The sequence below is a fragment of the Pezoporus occidentalis genome, unplaced genomic scaffold, assembly GCF_034315485.1.
Source record: "Pezoporus occidentalis ecotype Australia unplaced genomic scaffold, CSIRO_AGI_Poc_V1 ctg63, whole genome shotgun sequence".
Taxonomy (NCBI): domain Eukaryota; kingdom Metazoa; phylum Chordata; class Aves; order Psittaciformes; family Psittacidae; genus Pezoporus; species Pezoporus occidentalis.
The window spans coordinates 4,384,586-4,406,061 of record NW_026915977.1 but is presented as its reverse complement, the minus strand read 5'-3'; the positions used below and the strand labels follow the sequence as shown (position 1 = coordinate 4,406,061).

General features: G+C 46.1%; 1 long non-coding RNA gene across 1 annotated transcript in view; it reads left to right on the top strand.

The window, feature by feature from the left end:
* Positions 1-11,227: 11,227 nt before the first annotated feature.
* Positions 11,228-21,476, top strand: part of LOC134174775 (uncharacterized) — a 61,712-nt gene continuing 51,463 nt past the window's right edge. The window contains exons 1-2 of the long non-coding RNA XR_009968772.1: positions 11,228-11,321; positions 20,988-21,146. This is a non-coding gene — a long non-coding RNA (uncharacterized LOC134174775). The remainder of the gene's footprint in view (positions 11,322-20,987; positions 21,147-21,476) is intronic.

The following is a 21,476-nucleotide window of genomic DNA, read 5'->3' as shown; positions in this document are numbered from 1 at the left end:
TACCTGCTTCTGTGGGACTTGCTTGCTCCACTCCTGGTCCTGCTGAGCTCGATCCCAGCCAGGTGTAGGCACGGTTGCCCCCAAATCACATTGGTCCTACATGTTCTCTCTGCTGCTGCTCTGTTGGGACGGCTCAGCATCTCTTGAGCTGCTGTGTTGAAGAAGGTCCTAAGTGGAGCTGGGTGCTGCTGTGTGCAGAGCACCCCTGCCTCCTTTCCAAGCACAGCTCCAAGCTGACCATGGAAACCCTCACAAGGTTTCTGCTTGGTTCTCCCTGGGAAGTTCAGCCTTGCTCTCTCCTCCTGACCGCCGGGCTATAGCCAGTCATTGCTGTGTGTGAACTTCAGCTGGTGCGTGCTCTGTTTCACCTGACACAAAGTCCTCTTGCTGATGAAGTCTGACTTCCCAATGGCTTTTTATAGCGCTCCTATGAGCTTTGCTTGACATTTCTCTTGAACTAAAAAAGCAGGCAGCTCAGTTTACACTTGGAACATGCTGCCATTGAGGTCAAACGGTGGCACTTCTGAAACTGTTTCACGCAACGGGGTGGAATCCAGGCTCACTGTTATCCCAGGCTGTAAATACAGTACCGAGGCTAGGACTTTGCCCACTTACAGGATCTAATTGTTTGGATTTTCATGAAGCCACCAAAAATCTGACCTGTTTTGCCTCTTCAGGATCAGCCTCTGGCTTACAGTACGCAACTGTCCCTGTGGCTCAGCAGTTACACTCTCTTCTCTGTCTTGGTTTAAGACCTTGAAGTAGAACATCACTACAGCTACTTCCTAACTTGGGGATAATATAGTTGTTGAAGTCTGACTGCTCAGAAACCTCAGAAACCCAGAACTAATGGCTCCGATTCAAGTAAGAATGCCACAACAGCCACCCCCTAAAATGCAATGCTGTGCTTTACAGACATCCCTGTTTCCATCAGTTGTCAAAGGAGGTTGGTAGAAGTTGGGAGATTGTCAGATGTTTGTTTTCAGATTATTTATATGGGCTTTGTGAAAAGCAATAGTCAACTTTTGGCCAATGTTGCAGTGTTTATCAGTACATCCTGTTTAGCTAAATTTTAAAGTTCGTCAGCAATGGAAACATATTTGCTGGAGTCGTTCCAATCACAAAGTTGTCTTTAATATAAAACCACTGCACAACACTCTGCAGCCCAACAAGCTAAGAAGAGCCTGATCTGGGAACAGCAATTCAGAAACAGTTCCCTGGTTGACCCGACCAGCATTTGCAGAAAACAAACATTATCAAATGTTCTGCAGGTGCTCTCTTCTCTGCATGAGCTTCCATCTCTCACTCGGTTGTCACTAATAGACCTGATTGATAACCACAGTCTTTGTAGCAAGGAAAGGTGAAGTTGATTATAGTTGTGCTTGTACATGTGAAACGTTGCAGTGACATAAGTCAACTGTAAGAATATAAAAGGATGCTTGTGAAAATGCACTGTGTACTTAAGAATCTGAACTTACTGTAGGGATTTTGCGGACAGTTATACTGGTTGAAGCTGTACTTTCCCTATAGATCTTTCTTCCCTGATTACGCAGTTAAAACTTCAATTTTAGCATGCCAAAGACTGTTCCTGCTCTTGGTTATTGCTTACCGGAATCGTGAGCTTGCCAGGCATATTTGCTACCATAATTACCTATATTAGAGGGGAACTTGGCTCCTGCAGAGCAGCATGGGCAATATTTCCTGGAGTTCAGGAAAGGGGCTGGACCTCAGCTGTGCCTGTGCACTCTGGGCTGCTCACTTTGTGGACCTTTCCCCATGTGGTCTGCAGTATGTCTTTACCACGGAGATGAGAAGCTTGTTTGGAGCAGCCTCCTTGGGAAGAGGATGCCCAAGATGCTGCAGCCTGCAGAGGTCCCAGTTGGTTTGGGAGGCATCAGGGTTTCACCACAGCAGCAGCCTGGACGTTAGCTGCTGCAGCACATTGGTGCCAGCACTGCTGCTGTTCTGTGATGCATAGTTGAGCAATACACACTCTCATGGCTTGAAGGAGAAAAACAGCTCCACATTTGTCTGTCTATCTGTTAGTGTAATGTGCAAGAATGCATGAAAACATGTAGAAACAAATTACAACCCTTAGTAGGAGCCAGGGGGGTAACAATTTTATGTCTAAATTAATATTAGTATCACTAATATGATATGATTATTAACATTAGCCTGAAATAAAGATGCAGAGTTAGATTTCATGCCATGGCATGGACAGCAAATCTATTCTGCTGACAGCTCGAGCCTTCGTAGTATGTAAAAGCAAATACTGAGTGAAAGATAATACCAAGAAGTTGCATGAGTATGGTCAAAAGTTGCACTGTAACAAGCAGAAAGGAAATATTTGTACCCCAATTGTCTGTCTTCTGATGGAGGATTAGATGGGCATATTTAAAGGAGTACAATGCCTTAGAAAGTGAAAAGCATACATGCAGATTAAAGCATATAACTGTGTTGTTTATTCTAACCCCCTCCTGAATACTATAATCAGATAACAGAAAGAGGAACACAGGATGGCAAACATTTCAACATTCTCTACTTTTATCTGCATATTTGGGCCCCCAGATGGTAATCAGCTTTTCCTTTTCAAAAAAAAAAGTAGGCATATTGAAAAGGTAAAAACTGGGTGTCCTGTGAGAGATAATTTCAAATTACCTGCCTGTGCTATTACGGCAACTGAAAAATCATTGCCCATTAGTGGCTTTTTTGCTGTTACAGAGCTACAGTGACATAGCACGGTTAAATCATGTTGCTAATAATTTCCTCTGGTCCTAATACAGATGCACACATTACTTTTGTCCAAAGGAGAGGCAGATTCTGTTTGAAATAGGTAAGTTTTAATTCAAAACGGGAACATTTCCCAACAGAGAAGCCTGCTAGTTCTGCCTTAGTTCATCACTGAACACATCCCACAATACTCACTCCCTTCCGTGGGCTCTTGAAACTGTGACTAGATAATGAATTGAAAACATTCACATCCAAGTCTTTCTGGTAACAAAAATATTCCTCTCTGACAGCAGAAAGAGGAAGGAAATCTTGGAATGTTTTAGAGTGTGGGGTACCCAAAACCATGGAAGCTCACCCCAGATTTTATTCAGACCAGCTGAGCACCTTGAAACTCTGGAAATGGAAGAAATGCAGATTTTCTTGGGGGAAATCTGGGACTTGCCAGTCCAGCCACACGTATTCACCCATCAGAACCACTGCTCTTCTGTTATTGTTATTTCATTCTGAAGTTCTGTTTTTCAGCAGAAACTAAAAAGGAGGAAACGAGTCCTCACTCTAAGACACCAGAGCCTCTGAGAAGTATTTTCCATGCAGCTGATACTAAAAATAGCTTCATTGGTTGTCTTTGCTAAAACGTCTTTACCATCCTTTACAGTTCAGGCCCACCTGACACACAGAATCCAGTACCAATGGCCTTTTGGAGAGGATAAAAGAAGCGGAGGGAACTGGGGGGGGGGGGGCATGTGTGCTTATTTTTGTCTGTGGTGATTTTAATCTCTTTGTCCATTTTGTCCAAGAGGCGTGCGAAAGTTCTCTTTCCAAGGGTGTGAGTAACCCTATAGTAGCAGCTGCTGCAAGCCTGCACAAGTGATTCCATTTCCTCATCCACACAACGTATTGAACACCTTCACGTGCCCTTAGGACCTTTATGCTAGCTGCCATCGCTCAGTGCCCAGCAGGGTTCCTGGAGGAGAAAGACTGGCACCAGCTAGTGAGATCCAACTAAACGTAAAGGTTATACAGTTAACAGGCTCTAGAGCATCTCTGCATAAGGATCTTCTAGTATCAGATCATCATTCTAAGGAAACTAAAATCAGAAGCTGTATCTGCTAGAGTTATGCCAACTCTTACATGCTGGTGACTAACCCCTCTTGTATTGGGAAGCCAATTATAAGAGTAGTGGTAATAAAGCCTGCAATAGTGGTGTGAACTTGAACAACCTCAGGTTGCTGCCATTGGTAACGTACCCGAAACAGGAGATGAGATTTTGAACCTGTATTGGAACCATTCCCCTGCCCGCAGTGCAAGCTGTCAGATGCAGGAACTGTGAAGTGCGGTAGTGCCTGTGTCAGCAGGGGAAAGCTCATGAAACCGGTGTGGGAAGATCCATGCTTCTGAGTTCAGGTATTTGCATGTTTGTGGTACTTCCTCTCAGCAGCCCAAAGGAGTTCCCATCCGTTACACGACATTGCTTAACCAGCGTAGGAGAGCACAGCGTGATTTAACACAGGGGGAGAGGCAGAGAACTGGGCACCAGGAAGGCTGGGAGGAGCACAAAGCTTCTTCAAAAGCCATTGGTGTGCCAATGTTCCAGATATTGTCCATGATGCTGCAGGCAGCTGCAACCTGAACATGATGGCTGCACAGTGAAGGGTAAGCATTTTCATGTGAACTGGAACACAAAAAGCAATGAACTCCATGGGGGATTCCCAAGACTGGAAAACACCCTCTTGATAAATATGAGCAAACTCCACTCATGTTCTTCATCACACTTGCTTCACAAGGTTGTGCTTCCCCTTTCACTTCATTTGGTTAGACAGCAGCAAGGGTTTCAGCAGAGAACTTCATTAGACTTGAAAACTAGGAATAACCTGACAAGAATGAGGTCAGACTACTAACATACACAAATGAGATTGGCCAGATTAAACCATACAAGAGAAAAAGCAAAAGCAAGTCAACTAAACTCAAGATATCAAAGTACCGGTAGGGGCTTGGCACTAAAGCTAATCCCCTGTAAACCCCTTTCATATCTTCTGCCCTAAACAAAGCCAACTGCAGCTGAAGGAAGATTAAAGCCTTCATAACGCCACTGGCTGCCCTTCAAAACAATAACCAAGAGTGTGCAGCCAGCAGCACGTGGGCTGAGGCTCGAGCAGCCGTACATGTCGCTGGCAGGACTTAGGCTAACAGGAATCCAGGCTGGAAAACTCTTCCTGGCATCCAGTCAGTAAAGAGGCCAAGAGGGTGCAGAAGGCCTGAGGGGTACATGAACAGAGAACAGTGGGACTGCAATGGAAACACATTCTATTCCTGCTCTGTAGGACAAGACTGCACCTCAACTGGGATGTTTCCAAAAGGAGGTTGGGAGGTGTCCGTATCCCCAGAAATCTTCCAGAGGTGGCAACCTTACAGTGGAGGGGTGCAGCAAAAATCCTATCAGGTGCCGAGTGGGACAAACAAGGTCTTATAAACATGAACACAGGGTGGGGTGTGTGCCTCGGTATCAAGATGTAAACCTGTTCAGGGGAAAAAATAAGTTCAGTGAAGTCAACAACTAACACCAAGAGACCAACAGCTGTATTTCAGGTGTACTCTGGGTAGCTTCTGTCTGGAAAAGGACTCCAAGGAGAATCTTTCATGGGGAAAAATGGGCTCATTAGACAATCATTTTATCATTTCATTAGGATCAGAAACAGCACTGGCTGTACCTACAAATCAAAGCATCAACAACCAGGATTTCACTGGTTGACTGGAATAATGAAAAGACATGAGAAGGTTTTGTGCTCCTACCACTACTTTCCATGATTCTAGCAGAGCAGGATAAAGTCCTGGGAGCTGGTCTAATTGCCCTGCCCAAAGGTAGAGGTGCAGGGATGCATGTACATGAAGACAGAGCAGCTTTATCTCAGCCCTTCCTGAGAAACATTAGCTAAGCATCATCACCTTGGGGTTTGGGTTGTTGGTTTTTTTTGCTTAGAAAGATCTTTTGTAAGCTATCATTCTTGCACCAAGTGCCTAACTGTGCTTGGACTCCACTGAAGCTGAACACCACCAGTTTTCACCTTCCTGTAAGGTGTGGACAGAGCTGCAGATGAAGACCTACAGTACAGCAGGTTCTAGGCAGATAGGCACAGGAGAGCTGGGAAGAGGCAGGGGAAAGAGCTGTGGCATCCCGCAAGAAGGTGGATTTGATCTTCTCAGACTGGTGGGTGGGAGGGAGGAGAGCAGGAGCCAGCAGGACTGCGTGTCAGACCTGGGGCCTGCTTGCCATTTTGGAGAATGCTGTCCTTTGCTTGCATCCCACGAGGACTGTAAAATCCAGCTGTGTATTGGAAGGAATGAGTAAGTCTTTGCTATTCCAGGCAGTTCACTTGGATAGAGGAGTCAAGATTTCCTTGGCAATGATAATTCATTGGCCCTGTTGATAATTTCAGCCACTACTTCTCCTTTTGACAATTTCTCCAGTATCTGTCTGTCAGTTGTCTCCTCTTTTCTATTTTCTGTTTCAAAGCTGTCTTTCACTCATCAGTTGTTGCTTTCCTCCCACACCTGGGGAGGAAATGCAGCACAATAATGCCTTAATTACGCCTGCAGCGGTCTGTGGGCTTGCTATGCTTTGAGCAGAAGGCATGCTGCAGATGCTGGGAGGACACAATGCCTAAGCTACATCTTAATTTTCTTACTTTTTCATTTCTTCTTATTTTCTTACTTTTTTAGCTTCTCACCTATTTAGTTTTCTATCCATAATGTGGATTGTATCAAACTACCAATTCCTTAAATGGTATTTCTGAAGCTGGGGTATTGGTTACCTTAAGGGATTTTAACCCCCTTTGAAGCTTTTAACCATATAGGATCAGATATAGATTAATAAGCTAGGAGAAGGAACATTTGCTGCCTTTAAGTCAGTCTAAACTTATTTCCCCCCTTGTATTACAGTTGTACATGGAGGGGGAAAGTGCCACTACCACTTGCACTACCCTTGAACCAGTACCACAACTCCTATCTTCTTTAGGGCTGAAACCTAAGCTTTAACTGCCAAATCCCATGCAAACATTTGTTTTTTTTTTTGGTTTGGGTGGTTTTCTGATTATTTTTATATATATATATTATTATTTTTTTTTTGGCTTGCAAAGCTTTCAGAAAACACTTTGGGGATTTTTTTTCTGTTTATTCTTCATAAGCAGAGCACAGATGTTTCCCAGGTCTGTCAATAATTCTCAGGTTCCTCTTCCACATCTCTATCAGCCCCATCTCAGCTTCTTCCAGGATGACTTGTATCTTTGCATCTAGATTAAAAAAAAAACATTTTCAGCCACAGTAGATGACAAAATGCATTGCCTTGAGTAGCTGCATCTCATAAATTCATGGCGCAATCATTTTTTTCTGAGAACTATTGCACAGTTAAAAACAGAAAAAGCAACCTGGTTTGTGGTCAAGACAGTGATGTGAGTTCTACTCAACTGAATAATGGTGTCAGGGTGCAAAGATCAGCCATGGTGATTCCTGTTTCTTTCTTTCTTTCTAACTGGAAAGAGAACTAATGTCTGGAAGAAGCACCAAACAATCACTGTATCCAGGATTTCAAGTTAGCTCTATTAACTTGTATTTATTAGGTTGCCACAGAGCGCAAGACACTGGGCTTCATCAAAGCAGTATCCTGCCTTTTGTCAGTGGGCTCAGCAGATGCTTCAGAGGAAGGAGAGATGCCTTCCACAGCGTGTAGCAGTGAGATTGCATGCCTCAGTGAGGAGGGAAATTGCAGTGAGAGCACACGAGGGCTATTGCGAGGGCTGAGCAGTGTTTAAGCCCCACTACTCCCTGCAGCCGTGCTGTGGCTGGTGCATGTTGTGACAGCTCAGGCAAGCAAGACGTTCCTGGGCCCTGAATGGTGGGAGAAGTATAGGAAACAGAAAGGGATAAGCATTTCTTGAGCAGTCCATGGACCAGCTTGCAGGAGGAGGAAGGGAGAGTGACCACATACAGACTGACACAGACACCTTTGAACTGTAGACAAGGCACTGCAGAGCAGTCAGCAACAGGACTGATTTCACGTGAAGTCAGGCTAGGTCTACAAGCAGGAAACATTTGTTATTTACTGGCAGGATGGTTTCTTGTTAAAGCTGGCAAAAGGAAGGAGTCCTGTTTTCATGGGAAGTGAATGAGCAAAGGCAACAAAACATATTTTTGCTTTCTAAACTGTATTTTAAAGCCATTGCAGAAGTGAGAAGAGCTCTGCAGCCGAGGGAGCTCATTGTTTTTCTGCTCTCAATCAATGGTCTCCATTTAAACATGACTGTTTTCACATTAAGGTGTGAACTCATCACACATAGCTTAGCAGCCTCTTCTATTACAGCTGTATTTTAAAAGTTACGCATTTAAGCCCAAAACTCAGCTACCTTTCATCTCATACCTACTTCTTCACACCAGGCTATATATAATTTTCACCTGAAACTGTCCCAGAGCAGTTCATGGCTGCTTTCTGCTTGTATGTGTTGGGGCTAGATCCACGGCATCTGTGTATCTTTGAGCAACAAGCAGCCCCATGCCTGATGTTTGGATGCTGTGGTGGGTTATATGCAGCTCACTGGTTTCTGCTCCAGCCATGGGGGAGGCAGCCTCCTCCAGAGAGTAGGTGCTGCAAGCAGGGAGCTCAGAGAGGAAGCTGAGCCGATGAGGTTTCCCTCCCTCTTTTGGCTCAGTGAGTCTTGAATTCTTGGCTGCACAAGCGGAAGAGCTGAGAAAGGAAGGGTGGAAAGGTGCCCGTCCTTCTCACAAGTGCGTTAGCTAACTGACAGCACTTGAGTGCTGGAAGTCTCCCTTGAGGTGTGTGATGTGGTGGGAACCCACGTTGAACATCAGCACTGAGCCAAGCAGAGCCTCCAGCCACATGGAAATGAGAGGGGGCAGGAGCAGCACTACAACTGCCAGACGTTTGGTTTCTGTTTCTTTATCTTACACACCACTGCATTTTGTGAGGAGCCTGATCCTGTCACTGCAAGTGTACCTTGAGCGCAGGGACTGCGCGCTATGAGTTGTCCCAGGGGCTTGAAGGAAGAGCTCTTCCCTGTATCCTTGCCAGAGGCAGGGTTTCGGTGTCGAATGTCTCTGGACAGCACAGCTCTGGGCATGTGGCACAACTCCAGGCACCTTCTGTAGCACAATAGGAACATAAAGTGTCTAAAGCGCTTGGGCACATCAGGGCAGTGCCGGCTGCCTGTGCCTGCAGTTTTGGTACCTCTGTCTTACCAAAACCACTTTTGAGAACCCCATCCTCTGTTCAGCCTCAGCTTGCACGTTTGGGAGTGTGCTTGCTGATGGGAAGCTGATCACTAGGGAAGACAATCAGAAGATTTCCCTATGTAGGTCACCAAAGAAAGCTTTGAGGGAAAAAATGCTTCTCTTCAGCCTGTTGACACCACGAGAGTAAACTTGATCAAAAGGCTGCTAATACTGGAACACTGGCATGACACTCAGCATTGACCTGGCTGAATTCACTGAGAGTCATGAAACTGTCACATTCCTTCATGAAATTGTCACGGAGAGTGGCATGCTTGGGAATTGTCTGTCCTTTTGTATAAATCTGTCCTGTACTTCCCTGCTTGTCCTGATCTGTCTGACTGAAGCATGACTGTCCCAGCCAGAATCCAAACCAGCTCTGGCCTGTTGGATAACCCCATGGTGCACAAATCCCCACGTCTCCCTGTGCTGCAGAGTGCTATACCCTCAGACCATTTAGCTCCAGCACTGAGCAGTGTGGCTGTAACAGCACAGTTCCTTGCATGAGCTGTCTGGATATTTATACAGCTTTGTGGGCAGGCTTCATAGCACGCTCTGGTTCATGCAGCTGTGGCTAAACTGTTATTAGCTCCCCAGGCAGCAGCTCCGAATGCCCCTGAGCTATTAGATGAAGTGTAGACGAATGTTGGTGGCTTTATATAATTTCCCTGATTAATTATCAGAGCCCCTCATGGCCTTTGATGTGTTCAGCCTACCAGAAAAGGCAGTGGCATTAGCTCCATTTCACAGAGAGAACCAAGAAACAGCAAGAGATGAGGCAAAAAGCTTCTGATTTCTCATGTTGGTCTTGGTCCCTTTATCCACAGCCCTTTGTGTCAGTGCTTATTTGGCTCTGCCTTTACCGGTGGCTGCCTTAAGGAGAGATCTCCCCGTGCAGAGGTTCATTCACACCGCAGCTCTGCTGATGGACGCAGCCATGCCAAACCAGCTGGCCAGCCCACAGCCCTCCAAAAAGATCCTCACAGGTTTTAGAGCCTTTTAGCCTTCCTAAAGCCCACAAGGTGTGCAGCAGGCCACAGCAGTCCCAAATCACCCCCTTCTGAAACAGCAGCTCCTTCTTATTCCTCTCACTGTTGCACCTAGAGATGGAGGCAGCTGCTGTGCCATTAGCACACACACCTCGCACTGCAGGATGGATAGCTCTCCTTATTTCTGTGCTTGCTAACCCAATCTTGACCATCACTGGGGCTGCCTTCCAGGTCGTGCCACCCTTTCCATTTACTTGCTGGTGTGTCACTCTGTCTAGATCTATTTTCTAAGCAGTTCTGGAAAAGACTGTGGAAGGGGTAACTCAGGTGAAGGCAGATGGGTACGGAGTTGCAACAAGAGGTCTGGGTACAATGCAGCAGGGAGCTATTCCTGTTTGCTGTGCATTGCCTGACAGCTCTGTTGGTTTTGCCGCATCAGCAAGGCTGCTCCCATCCCCTAGAGACTGACATTTGGACAGTCCACATAAGAGAGACCTGCGGATGAGGTGAATGAAAGACTTGGATTGGGAACCACTGGAGAATCTCAGGAGCTGCTCATAGCCCAGCCCAGTGCAGAGCAAGGTGGCAGAGAGGAAGCAGGGCAGCCAGGTGAACCACAGACAGACAACTTGCATGTGCCTGTGCCTCACACAGACCTCACAGCTCTTTCAGAAGCTGTTTGGGCTTTGGCCCTTGGCTCTCGCCTCTGCCAAAGCCATGGCTGATGGCTTCTGTGATGGAAATTGATGCTCCTTGCAGCCTTCACAGGGTCATCCCGTGAAGCCATGTGGCAGGGCTGACAACAGCATGCATGTAAGCATGATGCAGGGCAGGAGGGATGGGAGGTGAAGACCATCACCAGGCACATCCTGTCTTTGTGTTCAGAGGAAGCCGGTAGAGATCTGCTGAGAAGGGCAGTCCTGGATTCACAAGAGCGCATTCCCACACTGCATTCGGCAGTTACAGTGGTGGCGAAGAGAGGAAAGAGGCCTTTGCTGTGCAGACGGGGCTTTGGTTTACTGGAAAAGGAAGAAGGTTTTTTAGGGGGCCACTACAGGAAGCTTGTGTGAGCTACTCAGTATCTTATTGTAGAAGTCTGGAAGGCTGCAGGACTGTACAGACAACAGTGTCACAGCAGTGATGTTTGCCAGCTGCTGCACCCACTTACTAAATCTTTCCTAGTCAATACCCTTAGTGGCCCTGAGCAGTCTCAGACCTGCAAATGGCTCTATTTAAGCTCAGGCTTGGGCTCTCAATACCTTTCTCACCTTGGTGTGGGCATAGCTATCTCTGGGCTTGCCTCTGGGATGGACCTCAGCAGTACAGGTAATTTGTCTCTGGAGATGCACACTGCAGTTTGCTTGCAGCCTGGCTGTGGATGGGGAGGTTTTGAAGTCTTCTTGTAGCCTGGTCTCCATCCCTGGCTCTGCTTCCCTTTTTCTTTGTTTGGAATAACTAAATGGACACTGGACCTTGCTATGTGTGTGCCCTGGATGGGACTGTTAATGGGGCTTCCTTGGGCAGGGGTTGCATCTGCTGGATGAGGGCACTGGGATCCCAGCACTGCCTGTGCTGGGATCACCCTTGGCTCCCAGGTTCCCTGCCTTTAGGGAGCAGCCACCCTCATGCTCCCTGATGGTCTCTTGTCAATATGATGTTGTGCATAATGTCCTAAGAATGCCTGAATAGCAGATAGCTGGACCAAATAAAGGACTTGTAGGTTTCAGGGTCAGTGTCAGGGTAGCCAATTTTAGGTTTTGGAGTGGGTGCAGAACTCAATAAGGTGTTGGTGCTTCTTTTATTTTCCCAGGGAAAAATAAATCATCTTGAAATGGGATCTGGAGGAGCCAGGGTTACGTGCAGGAAACAGCCTGAGCTGAGCTCGCAAGGAGCAGTGAGCCCACGGACTATTTTTACTTCCATATTTTAAAGAAGATGCTGCCTGTAATGGAGATCTGTTAGCTTTTGCTATCCAGAGGGTATCAATGGAGGATATCTGTTATGTTCAGCCCCTTCAGAGATTCTGTAAGGATCTGGTTGGGACACAAACAAGCACTGCGCTGTGAGCCGCTCATGCTGGGCTCCTCCTTAGTTACCAAGAAGAAATGGGCATGGTTAGGGTGTGATTGTTTTAGATACTTCTTCTGGGAGAAGCTAAACTTTCCTATTGTGTCTATTTTTCTCCAGTGACTAAACGGAAGTCAAGATGATGAATTAGCACCTAAGCTTATGCAAGTTGTGACCCATGTGGGGTGTCTGGAGCCATGAAAAGGCTGAGATCAGATATGCCTACAGAGCTCAGGCGGAAGCACGAGAAAGTGCAGGATGTCAGCTTGGGATGTAAGTGCTTGAATTTCACTTAAATGAGCTGTCAAAATCCTTGTTGGATCTTGCCTGGCACACCTGGCAGAAAGGTCAAAGCAGGAGCTGGGCCCCTTCTCCTTCAACCCAGAGCCCTTCCAACTGCTCAATTGCTTTTTCTTCCTCTTATGACTATGAAACCACTGGCAATGGGGCCACGTAGTTCCCCCCTTCTTTCCTGCCAGCCTCTCCAGCCCATTTCTTGCTCCCTGGCAGACATGGCTGTGGAGTTAATTTCAATTTCAGGCAATTGTATTTACAGGGTAAATGATTTTATAACTATTTCTTATTAGCTTCTTGGGCTTACTTGCTATTTTAAGCTTATTTTTCAGCTTCAAGCTCTAGCAAAATGGACTTTCCCTTGCTGAAAATGTGCAGTCAGAGCAGGAAGGAACTTGACTTTGTGAAGATTTATGTCCCTTTTAAGCTAATTATGTGCCTGTTTATAACAATAAGCTTCAGTTCCACTTTGGTTAGTAAAATTTCTCTAAGCAGTTATTTGCCCCAGGCTATAAAGTATCTCCTACTGAAACTCAATGAAATGAAGGAATTCATACATATAAAACTTTGTGCTGTTAAAATCTGGACCCTGTCTTGAATTTTTAGTGCAGAAGTCTCAGGATGTGGAGTTGGAAATACATTGTATGTGCACCAGTGTAAGAAACTGTTAATTTCTGAAAAGCACTTAAGGTTATTTAAAATGAGATTTAAATGTTTTCTGGCCATAATGAAAATGGACAAAAATCCCTTCTGTAGGTGCAGGGAGAGCAGAAGATCATTTTGCTGTTCTTGACAAAATCTGACATGAGGAAAAGATGTTTCTTTGAGACAAAGAACCTCATGAAATTTTGATACAAAGCACTTTTCCTCTGACAAAAGTTTCCGTCAAACCAAACCTTATTTTTGCAGTAAAGACATACCCAAATGTTTTAAGCGAGGATTCACTTCTGCAAGCACTTCATCTTCCTGTTGTTCCATTCTCCCCTTCTTTCTTTCTCTGTGTGGCTGCTGGGTTTTTTTTCTTTCATTAAAAATAAAGCTAGATGGGCAGCAACAACGAGCTCTCTACTGTTGCTGGCACAGCACCTCCTTGCTGCTCCAGGGTGTCCCTGGGGATGCCTCACAGGACAGAGTGGCCAAGCAGGGCTGACAAGTACCGTTAGCTTTGGAAATAGAGGACATGACGGCAGAGTTGCTGTCCTTCTTCCTGCACATCCAGGGGCAGGACATCATTTCAGGAGGCTTGGCCCTCAGGTACCTCTTGGTCTTGGGGGCTGTGACCCCATTAGGACCTTGTGGACTTGCAGGGTATGTGAGGGAACCCACAGGCTGCTGCTGCACAGGGTGGGTGCTGTGGCAAGCACTTGTTCCTTGTCAGATCTCGTCTGTTCACGCAAGCACAACAGCCCTGTGCATCACGTCTGCCCTACATTCTCCCTTTGTGCAACTCTCCTGACAATAAACAAACATCATCTGCTTTTCTGCTTTCCTTCTCTCACTCAGGTTCCCTACAACCCTCGTAAAACCCCTTCTCTGTTCCCATGTCTTTCTCACCAGTACTTGTGTCTCCTCATCAGTTCTGGACACCTTTTTCTTAAGCAGGCACATCCACCTTCTTTATCTTTACACTTCCCACGCTTGTTTCCACTACTATTTCACACAACCTCGCTCTTATTTAATTCATTTCCTGCATAGTTTTCTTTACCTCTCTCCTAACTTTTCCATCTCTGAAATTTTTGCGTCTAGAAGAGTCTTCATCCCTCACAGCCTATTCAGATGTCAGTGTCCTCCAGGCTCTGGAGGACTGTTCCTGCCTTTGGCTATGTCCATTTCCACATCCTTTGCTTTTACATCACATACCTCTGCACCCCACGCCTTTTCTCCCCTTCTCCACCCCTGGTGGTTGATGAGGATCTTCTCCAGGGTCAGCTCATCTTTCTTTGTCTTCTCTTTGCAGTCTCCTCCTCTTGCCTGCCATGACCTCAATGATTCATCTTGCACTTCTGCTTCTTCCTTATGTTGCATGGTCCATCCAACCTGACAATTTCAGGCTCTGCCTTTCCTCCCATGCCCTTTTTTCTGGCTACTTGTATATTTCACTTCTCCAATGCACATCTGATTTATTTTTTTTCTCAGAAATGCTGGTGTTGTATTTACCAATTCTCCTTCTCTGGGCTAATACAGATCCATGGTTCTGCCTTCTCTTGGCCAGATAACTGTAGTCTGCTGGTTTTTCTGGTCTCTATTCCTCTCTTTTAGAACACGTCTTCCTGACTTTTTAACGTTTCCTTCATTCTCTGCTATTCTCCCTCTGCACCTCATCTCTGGATAACCTCACAAATAGAAAATGTAACAATTAGTTGATGTTGATGAGTAACTGACCTATCTCTGAACATCCGAACACAAGTCAACATCTTTGTCACTGACATGAACAGTGGGATTGAGCTTGCCCTCAGCAAGTTTGCCGATGACCCCAAGCTGTGTGGTTCGGTTGATACCCTGGAGGGAAGGGATGCCATCCAGAGGGACCTCGACACACTTGTGAGGTGGGCTGATGCCAACCTCATGGAGTTTAACCATGCCAAGGGCAAGGTCCTACACCTGGGTCAGAGCAATCCCAGGCACAGCTACAGGTTGGGCAGAGAAGAGATTCAGAGCAGCCCTGCAGAGAAGGACTTGGGGGTGTTGGTCGATGAGAAAATGAACATGAGCCAGCTTCAGTGTGCGCTCACAGCCCAGAAAGCAACCGTATCCTGGGCTGCATCAAAAGGAGCGTGACCAGCAGGTCGAAGGAGGTGATCCTGCCCCTCTACTCTGCCCTTGTGAGACCTCACTTGGAGTATTGTGTGCAGTTCTGGTGTCCTCAACATAAAAAGGACATGGAACTGTTGGAACAAGTCCAGAGGAGGCCACGAGGATGATCAGGGACTGGAGCACCTCCTGTATGAAGACAGGCTGAGGAAGTTGGGGCTGTTCAGCCTGGAGAAGAGAAGGCTGCGTGGAGACCTCATAGCAGCTTCCAGTATCTGAAGGGGGCCTATAGGGATGCTGGGGAGGGACTCTTCATTAGGGACTGTAGTGACAGGACAAGGGGTAACGGGTTCAAACTTAAACAGGGGAAGTTTAGATTGGATATAAGGAAGAAGTTCTTTACTGGGAGGGTTGTGATGCACTGGAATGGGTTGCCCAGGGAGGTTGTGAATGCTCCATCCCTGGCAGTGTTCAAGGCCAGGTGGGATGAAGCCTTTGGTGACATGGTTTAGTGTGAGGTGTCCCTGCCCATAGCAGGGGGTTGGAACTGGATGATCTTAAGGTCCTTTCCAACCCTAACTATTCTATGATTCTAAGTTATCTCCCATACTTCTATCCTGAACAACCACCTTCGTATTTTCGGTTGCTGACATTTGGCTCCTGATTCCCTGGAAAGAGCCACGCGAGCTGATCTTGGCCTTTCAGTTTCCAGTAAACTGCAAAAGCACTTGAACATGTGCATGAGCAGAGCAACAGGGGGGAAGTGAGCTGGGTCAGTGCTCCGAGGTGCTCATTAGAAAAGGAAAACCTGCCATCTGGCAGTGACATTACTGTGGGCCCAGGCAAAGCACCAGTGCTTTCAATTTGGAATTAAATAACTTTCTAAGAGGTGTGAAAGTGGGGAGCAAAAAGAGCTTTGTTCTCATAAACCTCAAAGGGAAATAGCTTGGATTAAGTTGACACTCCAACAGGTGGTTCTTTTCTTTATTTTTAACCACTTCATCTGTGTCTGCTTTGAAGGTCAGCCAGCTTCACATCAGCTTTTCATGGGAAGCTGAGGGTCTGTCAGATTCTCTGCTCGCAATATTCCTGATCAACTATGCAGTTAGGAAGTAATCAGTAGTTTAATCTTCCTGGGTAACAGTTTGTGGCCCATCTTGTTGGGATAAGTCTTTCTATATAAATATATATATATAATTGTTTGAAAAATTTGCTATAATGACCACATTCCCTCTCATGCAATGGTGCTCTGGGCTGGGGGGTAATCAAGCCACCCAAAAGCACACTCACACCTGTATTTCTAGAGCCTCACACTGCTACTTGCAAGCATTTGTGTGCTGTGCCTTGTCAATACCAAGGGGTGTTATTGCCAAAGGGTGACTCTGAATCGCAGTTTTGAGGGTAACTTGATAGTCCATGAGCGATTTCTCATGGCAAGGATGTAAGGTGGTGGAAGTGGCCAGAAAGCTAGAAAACAGGCACAGCTGGGGTCTGCTCTGCACCTGAGCTCTGAACCAGGATGGGGAAGGCAGGAGAGGGCAAGCTTGTGTCAGCTGGTTCCATAGTTTGATTTAGACTAACTGCTTTTTGGTTTGTTTTCCTTCTTCTCTCGCCATCCTTTAGATTATCTCAGTACCTATTGGGGGGTGAGTGTCTTACTGCATGCCAGTAAGGACACTGAAGAAGTGTATGCAGTGTTGTCAGGAAGAAACCTTCTTTCTACAGGGGTATTTTAGAGCTTATTTGGCTGCAAGAACTAAGGTGCTTGTAGCAGTAAATCGGAACCGAACACTACCGGTTAGGAGCAGCTGACGTCCTGTGATGCCTTGAGGATCCTGCAAAGCAGTGTTCTCGCCCAGCCACTGAGCTGCTTGGGTCAGTTCCTCCTCTTACCCTGTATTTTCCTTTGTGAACGCAGGATGGCGGCACATGCTTTAGGCATTAGAATAATTTTTCTTTCCGGTTGCTTGTAAGAGATAGAAGAAATATTTATTCCCCCGTGCCACAAACCCCATGTCATCTCACATTCCTGTCCTTTACAAAACTGAAATCCATTCCCTACTCTTCCCCTTTAATTCAGTTCTGCCGTTATTCCCAATATTGAATTTTCTCCTGGTGTTGTGTACTACTGCTTTGAATTATAATGTGTTTTGTGCAAGATGGTGCAGAGACAACACAGGTTTGGGGATTCTACTGCTAGGTAAATCTGCAGGGGATAAACTGTTGCTATGAATGCTTGGAGGAGGATTTGGAATGTCTCAAGCTGGCTTGGATAAGCAGCTTCAGCTGAGCTGGTGTTGAAGGGTCCTTATGAATTCCTCTTTTCCTTATGTTTCCTCTACTTACAGGGGTCATGTGGGTGGCAACAGTCTTTTTCCTTCAGAGATACCGTCTGTTCTCTCGGTCAGATGAGTTTAGGGAAGGTGACTCTTTCCGATGTTAGAGGCTCACAGGAGCTGGTAAAATACATCATCTTCCTATGGTGTCCCACGGCTGCCCTCTGGTGCTGGTGGGGCTCTTGTTACGGCTTTCTGGTTGCCGTAAAGCGGATTTGCACACAGATTCGGTAACCTTGAGTTATTGTGCGCTTTGTTTCACGTTGTTTATCTTTTGCCATTACTGCATTTGAGAGCATGATCTGGGACCAGACTTAAATTAACACCCCCTAATACTGACATCAGTTTGTTATAACAGATGTTTTCACCCTGAAAGGTGATTTCTTACAACTGTACTTGTGTTCTTCACTAAATGCTATGCAGTTTCGACCTTGATGCACCATCTGATTTGACTGCTCTTGTTATCCTTGTACACAAGTTTCATCTGTAACACAATGAGAACTTCACACAGGAAAAACACAAGAAATGGCTCTTTTTTTTTCCTATTTTTGCAGCACCCAAACCCATCCATGCCTATTCCCTTGTTTGAACAATGGGTTTGGTCCGGCAAGGCAAGCAAACAATTTTATGTAATCTAGGAGCATCTTGTATTCACTCTTTCAAGCTTTCTGGAAGGTGGTGTGTGCTGTATGTAGGAGATGCAAAAAGGAGCTGCTGTCTGGAACATAGATGGCTTAAATTATCAATTAGTCTGTAACTAACAAGTGATTACAGGGAAAACTGTGTGAAACCTGCTATTCCCTCAGGCCCTTGCTATCTTTACTAGCTTGCTTAGTCTCTTGGTTAACTTGAGCAGTACCGGACTGCACTCCAAACATGTGCCTGCACTGCCTTCAGGAAAGCCAAAGATCACTTAAAGAAGATACAAATGCACAAGCCAGATGTGGAGCTAGAAATGAAGATGGCTGAGAGAGGCAAAAGAGTGTCAAATTCAAAGCTTAGAAGTGTGAGCATTTTCTCACTGAATGCGTGTATGGACCTAACTATATGCATGAAGAATGCCTTCTAACACAAGTGTGGGGAAATAAACTACTACTGGATTTAAAACATGTTAACTAATTAATTGTTAATGTTAATGAAGGGGAAGTTTGTGGATGTCTTCCGTGAGTTAGGGAAGCTCAAAGTGATGCACGGGACTGATGTGTCTTGGGCAGCTTTTCATGTGCAAAGGCAGAGAGTTAAAGAGAAGAAAAGCACATCTTACCGAAGCACCAGAGGAGAACTGACCAGGTAGGTGCAAGCATTTGTCATAGGAGAATGCTGTCCTTGTGCACAGATCCCAAGTAATTAGATGTGTAAAACTGAGCAGAATTCTTTACCACCTTTAAGGGTTAGACTTTTACAAAGGTTTACTTAAAAATGTGACAGGCCAGCAGAGTTCTGGGAACTATCCTTTGGGGGAGGCAGGGGGAAAAGCAGGAATTTGTGTGTTCTGCACTGTCTTTGGGAGAGGCAGCCCAAGTCCTGAGCACCCAAGGATGTTGGAAGCCAGTCTTAGCGAAGTGCTTTCAGCCCTGAAGAGGTTAATTGAAGAGGCCCTCGCCCTAATGACAGTAAGGGCAGTACTACAAGTCATGCCCAGACGTTTCCTGTGGAGTGTATTGACACAGGGTTCCTGCAGCGGGGTGGTGGGAGAGGAGAAAGTCGCCTGTGCGTTCTGGGAATTAAGACAGACAAAGCATCAGTGCTCCATGTAGCCTTGGCCGCCTTCCAGGTCTCATCGGTGGGAAAGAAGTATTAATTGAACTCTGCCAAAAGCTTCTTATTGGCATTGCTAAAAGGGGTCTCAGAAACAGTCGGCCTAATTTCTAAGGCTCAATGTTAATTTTTTACCCAACTGTGTAATCTGCAAATGGAATACCACAATGCACACCATTTAGGCAACACGAGCTTATGTGATTTGCAGTAAAGCACAAGACATCCCTGAAAATACATATTTCTCCAAATCTAGGGTTGGTGCACACCTCATCTGAAAACTGCAGCACATAGCTGGGGGGGGGTGGTGAAATCAGAACCTGATCTGTATTCAAACAGTACCAGTGACATTATGACTTGTCACCTTGCTGGGCAGAAAGCAGAAAGCAAGCCTTGGAAACAGGGGCAGGGTGTGAGGAAGGAGCACCCTGAGTGCTGCAGGGATCTCGGACAGCTGCAAGGAGAATGCAGTTTGTTTGGGAGTGGGGGTGTCAAGTCACTCATCTACCCATGTCTGGTCATCAGAGCTCCCCTAACAGGTCCAGGATGGGGAGGAGTTCACAGTTAGGATGGAGGCACAGCAAACAGGCTCAAGCAAATCTCTAGAACATTGCATTTTGCAGGGACTGGTGTCAGTGCTGATGCTCAGGGAGAGCTCCGGTGGGGAGCAAAGCCTGGGCGCTGAGGGGCTGCAGAGCAGCTCAGACAGTGATGAATATCTGCCTTCCACAGCACTGCGTAAGCTCTGCGGAGCACCCACTGCACGGAGTCTGAGGCTTCAGTCAGTGTGATGGGGAGGCGGGTTGAAGTGTAAACCTGTAGTAACGACAGGTCAGTGATGCTCTGCTCAACAGAAAGCTGTGGAGGGATCTTGTTGTCTTGGGCCTTTATTTATGCCTAATAATTCCAATATTTAGGAATTATTGTATATGTGCGTGTAGTGGTGAGCAGACAGTTGCCTGATGCTGTTATCCAATATCACTGTATGGGGCTGGGGGGGCTACAAGAGCAAGTTGCACTAGCAATGGTGTGTTTATTCTTCCTGACTTCTTACAGCAGCACACAGCCGTTTCTGTAGAAGAAAACAGGATGGGCTGGTGGTGTGGGTCCTGTTTGGACTGGGAAGCTCTGGTGTAGGAGCTGATGACATCGGTGACTCTGGACATTTTCTCTGTAGTGCCTGTGAGAATTTCAATGCTTTATGTTGTTTTTCATTCCTATCTGTTCTACATCACCTCTGCCTTCTGCCCCTTTGTCTGCTCTCTAACTAGCTCTCTCCTTCCCTCTAGTTATTACAAGTTTTCTTTTGCTTTACCTCTTTTTATTTGCCCAAGCCCATGTCTGTGTTCATGTCTCTCTCTCAAATGTATGCACATCTCCTTTACATCTCTGTTCCTTGCACCTTCTGTTCCCTTGGGGTCATGGGATGACTTCAAGCTCTACCTCCTCTACTTTTTAGTTAGATAGAAGCATTCAAGCCATCTAACCAACTCATATTAGCTGATCCCCCCCTCAGTGCTGATTCTCCTAGTGCACGGTAATATATTTAACTGGGTAAAATCAAGCTAACGGGTTAAGCTGAGGAGATGCTTTTGAGAAGCACCAATTGCCAGACAATACCCAGGTGTATTTCCAAGGGCTGCAAAGCCAGTACTAGGGCTGATTTTATCTTCAAAAGTGGCATAAGACTCTGAGCAGGACCTGCTTAAGAGCGGGTGATGACACCTCTTGCCTGCAATGTGGCAAAGTGCATAAATGCAGGCTGCTAATGCAGGCTGCTAATGAGCAGGGTCCCCTTCCAGATGACGGACAGAAAAGTGTTGGGCTGATGCCCATACCTGATCCTGTCTCACCAGTCCTGCAGGGAGTATTGTCTGCCCACTGATACCAGCCAGCATCACCACTGTGGTTATGTCCCCCTGCTTGCTGTCCTGCCTTTGGATCAGAGGTAAGCAGCCAGCACTCAGCTGCTGTCTATGCAAACCTCCTTTTTGGGTGGATCATATTCTTATGGTTCATGGAAGCTGAAAGAAAAAGATGTCTCATGTTTTAGAGTCTTTCTGTGAGTGGGATACTTTTGGTTTTGTTTGTCATGATGTCTAATGAGCCCTCCCAGGGACTCTTAAGAGAACAGGGGAAGGCACATGGGAGTGTGCTTAAGAATGGTGTGGCATCCTATACCAGACAGATATCCCCCCCCTCAGTTCTCACCTGAAATGTGAACACAGAGCTTCAAAGACCAAAGAGAAATAATGGCATTGCCTATAAACAAAATTCT